This window comes from Vicugna pacos, chromosome 5, assembly GCF_048564905.1.
Source record: "Vicugna pacos chromosome 5, VicPac4, whole genome shotgun sequence".
NCBI lineage: Eukaryota > Metazoa > Chordata > Mammalia > Artiodactyla > Camelidae > Vicugna > Vicugna pacos.
This window is the reverse complement of record NC_132991.1, coordinates 44,299,607-44,315,271: the sequence shown is the minus strand read 5'-3', so window position 1 is coordinate 44,315,271 and position 15,665 is coordinate 44,299,607. Positions and strand designations below refer to the sequence as shown.

At 36.2% G+C, this 15,665-nt stretch overlaps 1 pseudogene; it reads left to right on the top strand.

The window, feature by feature from the left end:
* The first annotated feature begins 6,509 nt into the window (after nt 1-6,509).
* LOC102539202 (structural maintenance of chromosomes protein 6 pseudogene) lies at nt 6,510-13,414 on the top strand (annotated as a pseudogene).
* Nucleotides 13,415-15,665: the final 2,251 nt, after the last annotated feature.

The following is a 15,665-nucleotide window of genomic DNA, read 5'->3' as shown; positions in this document are numbered from 1 at the left end:
TACAGCCTAGAACAGACCTTGACGAGAACAGGTATTTAAAAAAGCATTCCTAGACTGACTACCTGACTGACCAGAAGGTTAAAATAGCCTAAAATCAAGTCAGAGAATTAGCAAGGGAAGGAATGCTCTGGAACATTTTTCTTAAGACCAAGCTTTCTTCTACATAAATCAAATTTTATAAGCACTTTGGACTATTTGGATGAAACAGCATAGTATGAGACGAACTGGGTTATACTATCATTAATGGGTAGCCAAAAACATCATTTACTTTTGGAGAATTTTTATTGGATGCTTCCTTGTACGGCTTTGTAGTAACAGGAATAAGTGGTCTAATTACAGTCCTCTTTGTCATTGTGCATTTTTTAAAGGGTGTTCACAGAAATACATTTCCAGAATTTTGGCTCACAGATGTCAAGATTGTATTAAAGTACAAACGAATCGTGGATTTCCAAAAAAGAACTCTGAAAGTAGACCAGAGAGGCTTTCTTAATTGGCCAGATATTTGACTAAATAAATTTTATCTGCAAACAGCTTAGACAGATTTCATGGAATCTTGGGAAGCCTTGATAATTTCTATTAGCAGGTAAAACTCTTTTTTAAAGAGAAAACCAAATGGTGTTAAGTCCAAATTTTACTTTTGGTCCAAATTTTATTTTTGTTCCAAAATAATTTAGCATGGCTTCTGTCATTTATATGTTGCTCCAAGCCTAGATCCCTGAGATTCCGGTCAACAGGAAGCAGTCTGGAATAAAAAAAACATACATTGTTCCAGGATTTCAATCTGCTACCAGCTCGCTGTATAACCAGACAGTTTATAGGAGCCAAAAACCAAGAGGTAGTTTGCTAATCTGTGACAGGACAGCTTCAGACTAGATCAGGGTCTTTTTTTTTTTAAATTAAAGTATAGTTGGTTTACAATATGCTAGTTTCTGGTGTACAGATAGTGATTCAATTATACTATATATTTCATATTCTTTTTCATTATAGGTTATTACAAGATACTGAATATAGGTCCCTGTGCTGTACAGTAGGACCTTGTTGTTTATCTGTTTTACATTAAGTAGTTTTTATCTGCTAATCCCAAATTCCAAGTTTATCCCTCCCCGCTTTCCCCTTTGATAACCATAAGTTTGTTTTCTATGTCTGTGAATCTGTTTTTATTTTGTAAATAAATTCATTTGTATCATTTTCTAGATTCCACATATAAGTGACATCATATGATACTTGTCTTTGTCTTAACTTAGGTCACTTACTATGATAACCTCTAGGTCCCTCTATGTTGCTGCAAATGGCATTATTTCATTCTTTTTTATGGCTGAATAATATTCCAGCCATAAAAAAGATTTTATGTATATATATATATGCCACATCTTTTGAAGTCCAGTCTTCTGTCAGTGGACATTTAGGTTGCTTCCATGTCTTGGTTATTGTAAATAGTGCTGCTATGAATGTTGGGGTGCATGTATCTTTTCAAATTAAGAGTTTTTTCCAGATATATGCCCAGGAATGGGATTGCTGGATCGTACGGTAACTCTATTTTTAGTTTTTTAAGGAATCTCCATACTGTTTTTGATAATGGCTGCACCAAACTACATTCCCACCAACAGTGTAGGAGGGTTCCTTTTTCTCCACACCCTCTCCCACATTTATTGTTTGTGGATGTTTTTATCATGGATATTCTGACCATTGTGAGGCATAGATCAGGGTTCTTAACCTGATGTCTATGGATAGAACCTGAATAGGAGTAAAATTGCACCCTTATTTTCATTAACTTCTAACTGAAATCTCACAATTTCATTAGTCATGAATGCAGACAAGCAGCTCCACTGGTGTTTGCAGTGGTTATGACTTTGTCACCAGTAGAAATCAGTGATACGCTCATGTCCCATGGAGAGTTGTTGCAGATATCTTAACTTATCATTTGTGCTCAGCACCTCTTCAGAGTCACAACAGTTAGTAAGCCTGCAGCTGGATCCTATAATGCATCAATAAAGAAGCACAAATACTGTTGTATCACAATTTAAAAAAATTTTTGATAACTCCTCTTTGGTGTAATTGGTTTCCTTTTTAATCCCATGTTTTAAAAAAATTGTATGCATTTTAAAACAATATTTGGAGAAGTCCATAGACCTTATTAGCCTGTGAAAGGAGTCCATGACACACAGAGGTTGAGTATCCCTGAGCTCAGTGACCTCTAAGGCTTATCCCTTGCCTTTAAATCTATCCTTTGAACAGCTGAATCCAGAAATCCAGGAGAAGGCTGTCAACTAAATTAACCTCACATCGTACAAAGTGCAGTCACCATCCTACCTCGATAGGAATGTAAACACTTGAAGTTGATAGGTCTCCTGGAAAACCAACCTAGAAAAACCTTATTATCTTAATCCAGAGTCATTGTTAAATGCTGAGTTGTCCTGAGTGTCACACTTCCTCAAGAATAAAAAGCCTGTCTCCTGATTGCTTAATCTTTGTCTACTGATGGTCTGATAGATGTGTTCTTTAAGCACAGCCAGGTGAGGCAAGACTGTCAGACCCTGCTTATCGTGAATATATTGCTGCCCCTCTTTCTACACCTCTCTCCCCTACCTTGGCTCTTCTCCCTCCCAGCAGCCACATTTTGGACAAGAACCCCCAACACCCAGACCTGCCTATCACCACGAAGGTCCCAAATGGAGACTTAACCTCCTTCACCCTCTATCAATACAGAGTGATTACAGGTCTCTTTTGTGCTAAGTATTGATGGTCAATGGTTATACTAAGCATGAAAATTATTAATACTATGATCACTTAGTATGTGCCAGGCACAGTTCTGTGAACTCTCCAGGTATTTATTAATTTAATTCTTACAACAACCCCATTTTATAGATGGGAAAACTGAGCCACACAGAAGGTACAAAGTTCCCAGGGCATGGAAGGAGTAGGACTGGGTTTCAAACTCAAGTACTCTGGCTCTGGAGCCCTCACTCATAGATACTGTGCTAAACTGACATGATTTCTTTAATAAATTCTCTATCTGTTGGTATTGGCATTTATGTTTATAGTTTTTCACTACTAGAAAATTGCCTTCATGAATGTCTTTATACGTAAATAATTTTACACATTTCTGGTTGTTTCTTTAAGCAAATTTCTACAAGTTAAACTGCTAGGTTAAAATTTTTAAAATAATTTACTAAATTACCGCACAAAAGATTGTAGCAATTTGACCAGAACTGTATGATCCTGCCCCTTCACACCATTGCCAATAAAGGGTATTATTGTTTTGTATTTTAAAAATGTTTGCCAACCTGGTAGACATCACATGATGTCTCACTATAATTTGCATCATAGGATGCAACGTTTTTTGTGTATCAATTGGTCATTTGTATTTCTTCTTTTGACATTGCTTATTCTTTCTTTTGGCTATTTTCTTATTTCTTTCCTAATAAATTCTTAACATAGTGCTTTGGAAAGATTTAACCAAAAATAATATATGCTTGTTCTGTGGATGGACCTAGAGAATATTAATGCTTAGTGAAATAAGTCAGAGAAAGACAAATATCGTATGGTATCACTTAGATGTGGAATCTAGGAATTAATACAAATAAGTATATATGCAAAACAGATACAGACTCACAGACATAGAAAGCAAGCCAGTGGTTACCAAAGGGGAGAGGAAAGTGAGAGGGGCAAATTAGGGGTATGGGATTAAGAGATACAAACTACTATATATAAAATAGATAAGCAATGAGGATATGTTATATAGCACAGAGAATTATACTCACTATCTTGTAATAACTCTTAATGGAGGATAATTCGTAAAAATACTAAATCACTATGCTGTACATCTGAAACTAATATGATATTGTAAATCAACCATACTTCAATTTACATACATGCATACATACATAAATGGGGAGGAAAAGGGTTAGTTCTTCACTGAGCATGAGAAGACTGAGATTCCACAACGCCTGACAAGGTTTTAGTGTCACGAGACCTAGGGAATTACTTGGGTTTCTTGAAATCATCAACAGCATTCTCAGCTCTTTCTGGGTACATTCTGATTGGAGCAGGGAAACTTTCTGAATCTTTTCCTTGAGATTCTCAAGCTGCTTTTCTTCTGACTGCAATCAGAAAACAAGGAAAATAATTCCCTACTAAGCACATTTCTCTTCTCAACCTCCTTTCATATTGTTGTTACTTTTTTAGCACACATCCTATTACCCACCCTACCTTAAATTACTCTTTTCCACAGCACCTCAAATTTGCACACCATGGATCTGCTTTCCATATTCAGAAATCACTGGGGAGAGGGCTACCCACCTGTCTTTTGAGATTCTTCCCTCTTGTTAGCCTCTCCATCCAATTAACAGGTCCATTCTGTGCCTTAGAAATCCATCCATTTCTCTCCATCTTCACTGCTGCTACTGTACTTCCAGTGCCCTTCATATCAAGCCTAGATCAGCAAAAAACAATCCAACTGGTTTTCTTGTCTGCCTCTCCATGCAGTGCATTTCCCACATTCCATAGAAAGATAATCCCCAAATGCCAACCTCAGTGTATTCCCCTGATTGAAATTTCAGGGTCAGCTGATTATCAACTTTAACTCTATCAACAACCTTAATTCTCCTTTGCTATGTAAGGTAACATATTCACAATTTCTGAATATTAGGATGTGGACATCTTGGGGAGGCTGTTAGTCTACCTACCATAGTGTTTCAATCAAAACTTTGTATTTACACAACCAGGTTCAATAATTATTGTGTTGTGAACATAGATTCATGAACATGAACATTCTTTTACTTCCTTTATAATATTCTAATGTGTGGCTATACCATATATTTTTAACCATTTCGGTATTGTTGCGCAGTTAAATCATATCTTATTCTTTATCATTATAAATAACACTGCAGTGAACTTCTCTGTAGTTAATTTTGACACACATTCTATGGTGACTTTGTATTGTGTCAAGTAAGCTGGACTTACATTTCCTGGAACCCCCTTCTCTACATGGTTCTGAGTTAATGAGAGGCATAACATTTTTTTGCATGAGATATAGATGGTGGAAATAAAGCAGCATGCCTGGAAGACCAGTAAAGGGTCAGGTACTGTTGCAACTCATGCACATTGTCCTGGATCTGCTGGTTCAACTTGTTACAGGGGCCTGCAGCCAGACCTGGGGCGACTCCAGTTAGTTCTTCATGGGATGGCACCTGGGCCTGACAGATCCAGCTCCCACCGGATCTCCTCTTTGAAATTCTCCAAATCTTGGCCTAGGTGCACGTGCAGCTCTGTGGTGAAATGCACTAGATTTTCTTGAAGACTTCTTCATCATCGGAGTTGGAAGCAGTGAGAGGCAGATGCAGGTTCCAGTTCCACCTTATCAGTTTTAGCTCATCCTGTGGGTTCCAGTTTGTCTCCACTCTCTCCCAGTTCACGTGCATCTTCCCTTCCCAACTGCTGCCCTGCTGACTCCAGGCCTCAAGGCCTGCCAATGCAGGGCTGCAGTCTTACACAGGCTGCACCCAGCTCCTACAGCTGTGTAAGGTCTAATCTCTGTCCACATCCCTTACATCATTCATAAGTGGTTCTGCTTCTCTGATCAAACCCCAGTTGACAAAATTCATAACTATTTCTTTTGGATTAAATTCCTAGAAGTGCAAAAACTGGGTAGAGATCATTCTTCTCATGGTCTGTTAAGTGTTTTTTATTTATGTGTTTTATGCAGTGAAATCTGTTTTGGAAAAATTCTAGGTAGTTTCTATGCTACTAGGAGATTCAAAATAAGGTACTTTTGTTCACACTTGCACGAGAACTTTAATGGCAGAGCTTTGGACCAGTGGGCCACAGTGTCCATGGCATTAGCAAGAATACAGAGGAGGTAAAATTCAAAAGGAGATGGTCAGACCCACTTGCTGAATCTCCCCTTGATGACATCCCAAGGTAACAAAATCTTTAAGATTCTGTTTTCTGTTCAAGACATGAATATTTCCTTTATGGTCTATATTCTTAGGCTGGAGTCTTGCTTCTGAATCCTTAACTGTTGGTAGACTTTGTTCCAACTGGCCCCATATACCTATTTGGACAACCATTTATCTTCCCTGCATTCTCAATGTCCTTGTTTAGTCCATCTGCTGGGATATACCATCTGGGTAAATGGTATCATCTAGGTTTGTGCAGTGCATGGTCTGAACAACTATATTCACCAGTTTTAAATTATCCCAGGTTGCATCTTCCTGTTGCTGACTTGATCTTTCTGTTGTTTGTGGCCGTAGCTTTTGGGTATGAAGTTCTGGCTGCTGGCTGGACATCCACACACGTCCATTATCAGGTCAGTTCCCTCAGTGTCTTCCCCAACCAGGAAGGCAGATTAACTCTAGGGACCAGCAACTATAAAAATCAGTACATCCCAGACCATTGTGGACCAGGCCACTGCAGATCCAGCTGTGTCCCAAACTACGCCAAACTTGGCTTCCAGAAACTCCTCCAAACCCATCTTTTAGATAATAAATTTGAATTTGAGGTGTGTCAAGATGATTAAATCCAAAGTGTTAAAACAAGGTCCTAGTAACCTCCTGGCTCCCTCCTATAACATCATAAAGGCTTTCTTTGTTTTTGTACAGAGTCGTAAACGCCACTGGTTTGAGGACTATGATTTGGCTGGTAATTTCCACTATAACAGCAGATAGAACCTGCCAACTATAAAATGAGCTAGGGTATTTTCCATGTTTCCCATCTGTGTTCTGACTCAAGTCTTGCCCATACTTGTCTGTGTGGCAATAGTCTTTATTTGGGGGCACTGATGACTTTTATTTTTTAATTTGCATGATTCTCCCACGTTAAACTCATGGGAAGGTGTTCTGTGGAAATGTATAATGATCTGAAGTCCAGCCTTAGTGTTCTGGTTTGACATACACATTGAAACCGAGAAGAATACATTCCTATGCTCTGCCCTTAAATAGTTTTCCAAGATTAAATTTAGAATACTTTACATTGATTCTAGAGTGGTGTGGCTTCGGGAGCAAGGGTATTTGCCATCATCCTTAAATTTTTAGTGGGAGCCTTTGATTTGATACTTCTCCATAAGCACTAGAATGACTACTTCAGTTGTTCAGAATGTCCTCTTTATTACTAAAATCCAGCTGTAAAGAATGAGAGGCTATTTTCTTTGGATGGTCTCCTTTCATACATCAAAAGTGAAACTTAGAATGGAATGATAATTCTGTTAATATCCTGGAAACAGACTTAATCAAAAAATTTTGTATATTTGAGCTACTTTTATCTGTTGGGCAAACCGCAATCTCTCTGTGCCTCACTTTTTACTTAGGGTGAATTAGGGGAATAATCGAGGTATTCACAATTCCTCTAATCCTAAAATAACTTAATCTTTTAAAATCAGTATTTACTTGTGGCTCAAATGTTTAAAATGGTTATTAGTATTTTCCAAGGGCAAGTGTGAAAGAGCACATATGTTGCAAGATTAATAACTTGAGATTAACCGTCAAACTTTCTAACCACAGGGTTAAAGCTATATGCTTAGTTTGGATATATTCTGAAGTAGAATTGTCGAATTCTTTTGCAGTTTAATCAAATATAATTTAATCAGTGGCTCAAACATAGGAAGTATAAGAATATATTCTGTTGGTCAAATACACAAAATTATCGGGCCCCCAAAGACTTAAAACTCTTTAAAGTGATGTGAGTGTGAACTAGCTTTACTTTGAAAACAGTCTACCTTAGATACTCTAGGGTCCTAAATTGAAAAACCTGGATGACATAAAAATCTTTTGCCCTGGTTTGCTTTCAAAGGAATTTACTACCATAATTCTAAAACAAGAACAGAGTTCAGTTCAATTAACAATGTACTAAGTTAATGATTAGTGTTTATATTCTTAAGGTTTATATATTTAAGTTTATGAATGCTGAAGAAACTGGGCTAATTGTCTATCATCAAAGTATCACTGGAAAGTGCTATTAGCTTTAAGGGCAGAGGAAATAAGATAATGGACCTGTTACCCATTTTAGCTGCATACCTTCAATTCCATGACATCTAATCTATTATAGGACTTCAGACTTGCATGCTTATTTAAATTAATTTAAATAAATGATTCACAAGGTAATTGACTAGATTAAAAGTTCGACAGTAATAAATCTTTGTAAAGTTTGGTTCTTTATAAAGAAAAAGAAAGCCTTTCATATGTAAAGAATAACACTTGGGACACTTGAGAGTTGCTTTATGGTAAGCATTTGACCAGTTTTGCTTAATATTCTCTGTGTACTTTTAAAACTCTACTTTTTATCCAAACTCCATAAAATCTCCTTTTTTAATGGCTCACTAAAATATTTAAATTGCAATCACTGCATCTATTCTTTGTCAAAAAACCACTGTGGTATATTTCTTTAAAACTGCATAAAGCAAATATTCTATCTTTATTTCAGATTTATAAACAATATTCTTTTGAACAGAAATGTGGCAGTAAGGCAACAAGACCTTGCAAACTTCAGGATTTTTAAAAAATTACATGGAAAATACAATAGAAAAAAAAGGCAAAGACTAGCAATATAACAGTTCACAGAAAAGGGAATATAAATTTATCTTAGATGTATAAAAAGGCATTCAATCTCACCCATAGTGAAAAATACAAAATGAAATTAACAAAATATCAATTTCAACTATTAGATGGATAAACATAAAAGTTCTATAATGCACTTAGTGACAATGCAGAAATTTAGGCAGTCTACATTTCTGGAGTTTCAACTGATACAAACTCTAGGCTGGGAGTGGGGAGTGGGGCATGTGATCCAGTAATTCTATTTCTAGGAGTTTATAATACAGACAAACTCACATAGATGTGAAATGGCCCTGCAACATTGTAATAATAAATAATTGGATATAATCTAAAGGTCCACCATTGGGACTGGTTAAATTTTATATAATAGATGATCATTTTTCATTATAAAAGAATGAAAGTCTCTGTATGTACTGATCTGAAGCAATATGCAAAATATATTGTTAAAGACTTCCAAATTATATTATGGCTGATTAGGTGCACAGAGGGACCCTTCTGCTAAGGAACTAGACCTTGGATAGAACACATCTGTTTGAGGCATTGTTGGTCTCTCAAGAGATAGGGGAGATCTCTGAAGACCCTTTCCCTTCAAAAACTGAAATAAAACCAGAGTTATTCTGAGGGAAATAATAGTGACACTGCTATCAGGGTACTTAGGTTTTGGCCAACATAGGCTTGGGAAGGATGAACTGAGCCAAGACCTGGAAGTTGTCCCAGAATGATGGCATCTTTGGTTATAGACAGAAGGAGAAATAAATCCTCTCTGGAGGAGAGCTTTCCCAGTTTGGGACTATGGGACTCTCACAGATTAAGATCAAGAAATGGCTCATAATCAAGATCATCAAGCTTATGAAAAGGCAAGGCAAGCTACCATCAGTGAGAATCTGCACAAACAATAAACAAAATATAGAAAAAGAATGATTAAGGTGTTTAAGAACACAAAATCCAGCCCTGGGTAGGTTAAAGCCTAGATAAGAAAGGCAAAACTATACTGCTCTTAGAAAAGAATGGAGGAGAGTATCTTCATGGCCCCAGGACAGTAATGAATTTACAAAAGTAGATGCAAACAATAACAACTATAAAATAAAAGATTGATAAGTTTAACCACATTAAAATTAAGAACTTCTGTTCCTCAAAAGACGCCATTATTATTAGGTATTATTAGAGTTAAAAAAGAAAGAAAAAAGACAGGAGAAGGTATTTGCAATACATATTAGGAAAGCCTAATAAGCATTACTATTACAAACTGATGGCAAAACAGCCAAAAAGGAAAATGGGTAAGAGACTTTAATAGGTACTACACAAAAGGTGATATCCAAATGACCAGTAAACAGACATTCCCTTTAGTAGTTAGGGACGTACACATTAAAACCAAAACAGGGATGCACACCTATCAGACTGGAAAATAAATTACAAGTCTGACAATATTAAGTGTTGGAGAGAAAATGGAGCAAGAGGAACATCCAAACAAAGCTGGTGAGATGGCAAATTGGTATCATATTTCTGAAAAATCAGGTGGCATCCAGGAAAGTTGAACATATATGTAACCTTTGACCTAACACTTTAAATCCAAGATCTATACCTTAAAGAACTACTTGAAGATGTGCATCTGGATGTATGTATAAGAACATTCAACCGTGGTATTGTTAGTAATTGGCCCAAACTGGAGACAACCCAAATGCCCACCAGCAGTAGAATGGATAAATATATTTTGATACAACTGAGTATTATACAGTAATAAAAATCAACTGAAATGCAACAAAAGGAACAAGCTGCAGATACATACAACAACACAAATGAATCTTACATATGTAATGTTGAATAAAAAACAGGACACAAAACAATATATACAATGTGATTATATCTTTAAAGTTCAAAAAGAGGCAAAGTAAGCCCTTTTATTTAGAGATGCATATGGAGGTAGTACATTTATAGAGGAAAAACAGGGAAGTTACTATACGTTAGGGCAATAGTTACATCTTAGGGGAGAGATAGACTTGTGATCAGAAAGGCATACACATGTGGCTTTTCCAGTGCTAATAATATTCTATTTCTTGACCTAGAGGATGGGTTATGTGGTTGTTTTGTGGTTATTTTTTGAATTATGTTTTTTTACACAATGCATGTTATATTTCACAGTTTAATTTTTTAAAAAAGGAAATCACCACTAAGATAAACAAGCCACAAGAGAGTGCCAGGAATGAACAGGAAAATTTGGGGGAAAAGTAGAACTTTTCAAGTGTACATGGAGAATTAAGCAAAATTAACCAAATACTGGACCACAAAGCAAGTCTCAACAAATTTCAAAGAACTGACATGATATGGAGCATATTCTCTGACCATAGGAGAATCAAGCCATAAATAAATAAAATTAGAAGTAGAAAATTCACACGTTTGTAAATTAAGAAGTATATTTCTAAATAGTCCATTTTTCAAACAAGAAATCATTAAGGATATTAGAAAATTTTTGTAACAGATCAATATTAAAAATACAACCTGTCACCACTTGTGAGATGCAATAAAAGCCATGCTGAGAGGGAAATTTATAGCATAAAATACACGTATTAGGAAAGAAGGAAGACTGAAAAACTAATGATCTAAAAATCTATCTCATGAAATTAGAAAAACTGCAGAGGCAAGCGTGGAGCATGGGGGGTCAGGGGATAAGCACATCATTCCCAGAGGCCAGTGGCAGCCAGGAGAGGTCAAGATGCCCCCAGGAGGTCCTCAGCATAGGGTGACACTGAGGAGACTTCAACTTGTTCAAGGCCTGACGGGCAAAAGAAAGGAAGATTTCTTCTCTCCAGAAAAAGCCAAAGACCAAAACAAGGGTTGGAGGATCTTGACAAAGATGGTGATGTAATGCAGTTTCTTTCACTAATGGTACTTCTAACTTTGCACAGAAGGTGGAATAATTGAGAATTTTCAGCTAAGAAACTGCATGGGTCCTTCAATGCTTGGATCCCTTAAATTTGGCTCCAATGCCAACTTGCTTGTTGGCAACAGTGAAACTCAGCAGACACCTTAGTAACATTAAAGAACAGCAGAGGTGATGCCTATAGAATAAATGTGTCCAGTGACTCTACAACTGTGCAACATCCCACCAGCATGGATGAAGTTGATGTTATACACTAAAACATGAAACAGGAGCCGTGGTTTCTAGTAAGAGAGAAGAGCTGATAGCAGTTCTCCATCATTTTAACAGATGGATACACAGTCCCTGTTTTAACACAAGAGATGAACAACCAGCTCTTGCTGCTTAAAACTGAGGGAGACAAATACAAATTCTTCATGAAAGCAACCCAACTTGAACAGTTGAAGGTAGATTATTTATACATTATGGAAACAAAAGAAAGAACAAAGGAGTAGATAAGTCAAGAAGAAGAACAACTTACTGAACTAAAGCACCACTGTTTAGAGAAAGAAGAACGTTTTCAAAGTATTGCTGGTTTAAATACAATGAAAGTTAATTTAGAATACTTGAAACGTGAAATGGCTTGGGCAGTGGTCAATGAAATTGAAAAACAATTGAATACTATCAGAGATAATATAAAAATTGGAGAAGATTGTGCTGCTAGACTTAAATGGAAGAACAGCAGGTCAAGCGTAATGAAGCAGAAAAAAATACAAGGATATTCAAGATAAAATAGAAAAGATTAGTCAAGAGACAAATGCATGAACACCAGAATGTATGGCATTGAAAGCAGATGTTACTCCTAAGAAAAGGCCCTGTAATGAAGCTAAAGTTTTATATAACCATTTCCTAAAGGCGTAGAGAGCATTAAAGAAAGGTGATGAGCAGCAGCTTTGCAAAAGAATTGAAGAATTAAAGAAATAAGTACCAATCAATCTTTGGAACCTGAGCATCTGGAAAGGCAAAAAAAAACAACAACAACAACAACAAAAAAACCCCCCAAAACCTTAAAAAAAGATGGTTAAAAGAGGGTATAAAGGCCTTACAGGATCAAGAAAATTGTCAATCAAGAGATGGAACAGTTTTAGCAAGCCATAAAAAGGGACAAAGAAGAACACACCAGAATTAAGAAAGAAGACTTAGATGTGAAGCACATGCTGAACTATAATCAGAGGCAACTGAAAGATAACTAATACTGATGGACAAAACAGATTTGGCCCTCGTGTTCCAGCTCTTCTTGAAGCCATAGAGGATGCTTGTAGATGTGGACATTTAACCCACAGACCTACAGGCCCTCCAGGAGCTTGCATTCATCTTTGGGGCCCTGAGCTTGCTTCGGCTGTTGAATTTTGCTTGAAAGGACTTCTGCAAACCTATTGTTGCCAACAGTCATGCTGATGAACGAATACTTCAGGCACTGATGAAAAGGTTTTATCCACCAAGGACCTCACAGCCACAGATAATAGTTTCTGAGTTTTGGAATAAGATGTCTGATGTTAGACACAGAGCTGCTTATCAACCAGAGTTTCCAACAGTTCTGACAGCTTTAGAAATAGAAAATGCAGAGGTTGCAAAGAGCCTAACTGATATGCAAGGCATGGAGACAGTGCTACTAATCAAAAATAGTTGTGTAGCTCATGCAGTAATGAAGTTCCAAAGCCATCCAAGAAGCTTTTACTGCTGATGGTGATCAAGTTTTTGCAGGATGTTATTATTCATCTGAAAATACAAGACTTAAGTTTCTAAGCAGAGATGTGGATTTATTTCAAAGTGACTTGGAGAAGGAGATTGAAAATAAACCCAGATATTAAATCTTTAGCAACATTTGTCTGTCCTTGAAAAGGATATTAAATACAATGAAAATTTTCTTAGAAGGAGCCAACTACATTATAAGGAGTTAAAGATGAAAATAAAAAAAAAAGTATTTCTAAAATATGGGAACTTGAGAATGTAGAAGAATATAAGTTTATAGATATTGCAACCTTGGAAGATGAGGCTCAGGAAAATAAGATAAAAATGAAAATGGTTGAGAAAAATATGGAACATCTTAAACATCTGAAAATAGAAGCAGAAAACAAGTATGATACATTTAAAATGAAAAATAATAAGCTAGCAGATCCACTTAAGGATGAATTAAACCTTGCTGATTTTGAACTGGATAACGAAAACAAGGGAAATGGCATTATAAAGAAGAACAAAAAGAACACTTGGATACTTTAAATAAAAAGAAATGAGAACTAGGTATGGAAGAAAAAGAACTAGAGGATAAAATGTCACAAGAAAGGAAGACAAATCTGCCCAGAGCAGACAGAAGAAAAAAGTTTAGCATCAATTCTAGATAAAGACATTAATAGATTAAGACAAATGATGAGACAGTACTAGGGAGTAAGAGAAACCTATCTTGACCTGGATAACTAAGGGCTTTTAAAAGGTTTATTAAATTACTGGAAGACATAAGGACACATCAGCAATGTAGAAGGTGTTTGACTTTACAATACAGATTGTACTTGGACAAGTTACTGTCTTAGCAGGCCAATTGTGGAAAAATAAATTTTGATCACAAGAATGAAACCTTTATTATATCAGTTCAGTCTGGAGAGGGAAACAAAGCTGCTTTCATTGGCACGAGGGCCTTATCTGGAGGTGAATGTTCCTTTTCCATGGTTTGCTTCATTCTTCCTCTGTGGCCTATTGCTGAATTTTCTTTCAGATGCTGGCTGAGTTGGATGTCCACATGATATGCTTAACCAAAGAATTGCAATGGACATGCTACTCAAGATGGCAGATTCCCAATGTTTCAGACAGTTTATCTTGCTTACTCCACCAAAGCATAAGCTCACTTCCATCAAGAACTGATTAGAAGTCTTCAAATGTCTGATCCTGAAATAGGACAAATCACATTGCCTTTCTGACCTGTGACTTGAGAGGAAGAAGACTGGAGTTGATTTGTAACTTAAATGCCATGTCCTCAATGAAAGATTTGTAAAGGGAAAAAAATTCAGTACTATTTGATGAAATAAAATGAAACTGAAGATATTCTAAAATAAAAGGAACTCCTTTATATATCTGACCACAATAAAATATGTAAATAAGCCTAGAAAACCAACTACAATCAGCAATTTTAAATTACTGTTTCTTTACTTCGAGGAAATCAATTGCATAGTACCAATTTTAAACCTTTTTTTTAACTGTCTACTTTCATAGATTCTTTTTCAGAAGTAAAATTTTGTAAATATGTACATATATGTATCTGTTTAGTTTGGGTTTATTTCTATCATATTTTGTGGGAATTAAAAGTTTGAACACCTGAGAAAAAAAGAAAAAAGAAAAATAGCAGAAATAAAACCCAAAGAAAGTGGAAGAAAGGAGAACATAAAGATAAAAGGAGAAATTAATGCAATAAAAACATACATATGATGGAGAAAATCAAAGATACTTCTTTGAAAAAAGCTAATGAACATAATAAACTTCCTATGAGACTAATCAAGGGAAAAAGTAAAAATATCTCATATTACCACAGCCTGGACCACCTGTGAACTGAACTTCCAGGTGCTTCACATGTGCTTGCCTTTATTATAAATCCTTTAGATATTGAACGATCACAAAAGGATATCATAAAACAACTTTGTAACTTTAAAATTTTAGAGGAGAGGGACAGATTTCTAGCAAGGCCTAACTCTCTAAAATTGACACAAGAAGAGAGAGAAAACCAGATAATTCAAAAACCCTTAAGCAAATTGAATCTGTAATTTAAAATCTTCTCAATGAAAGGAAGAGTTTGCTTCTATTATTAGTATTTTCTCTTGATCATTGGTCACCTTTTTCTTCTTTACATGTCTAATAATCTTTTATTATATGACAGACTGTGTGTGTAAAAGAAGAAAGCTCCTGCTGATATCTCCCATAGTGAAGGGTCCCCCTTTCCTCAGTTAGGCAGATAGAGTGACAGACAGATCAGCTCAATCCAGTCAGTGATTGAACTGGGTTAGGGTTTTTGAGTTTGTAAGGTCTGTTTCCTTAGCCCTGTAGCTCCGTCCTTTAGAGGTTTGAGTTATCTTTTTAGCATCCAACCCCATTATCATGGGCTAAATTGTGTGTCCCCCCTCTATTGATATGTTGATGTCCTAACCCCCAGTATCTCAGAATGTGACTATAGCTGGAGATAGGGTTTTTAAAGAGAGGTAATTAAGTTAAAATGAGTTCAT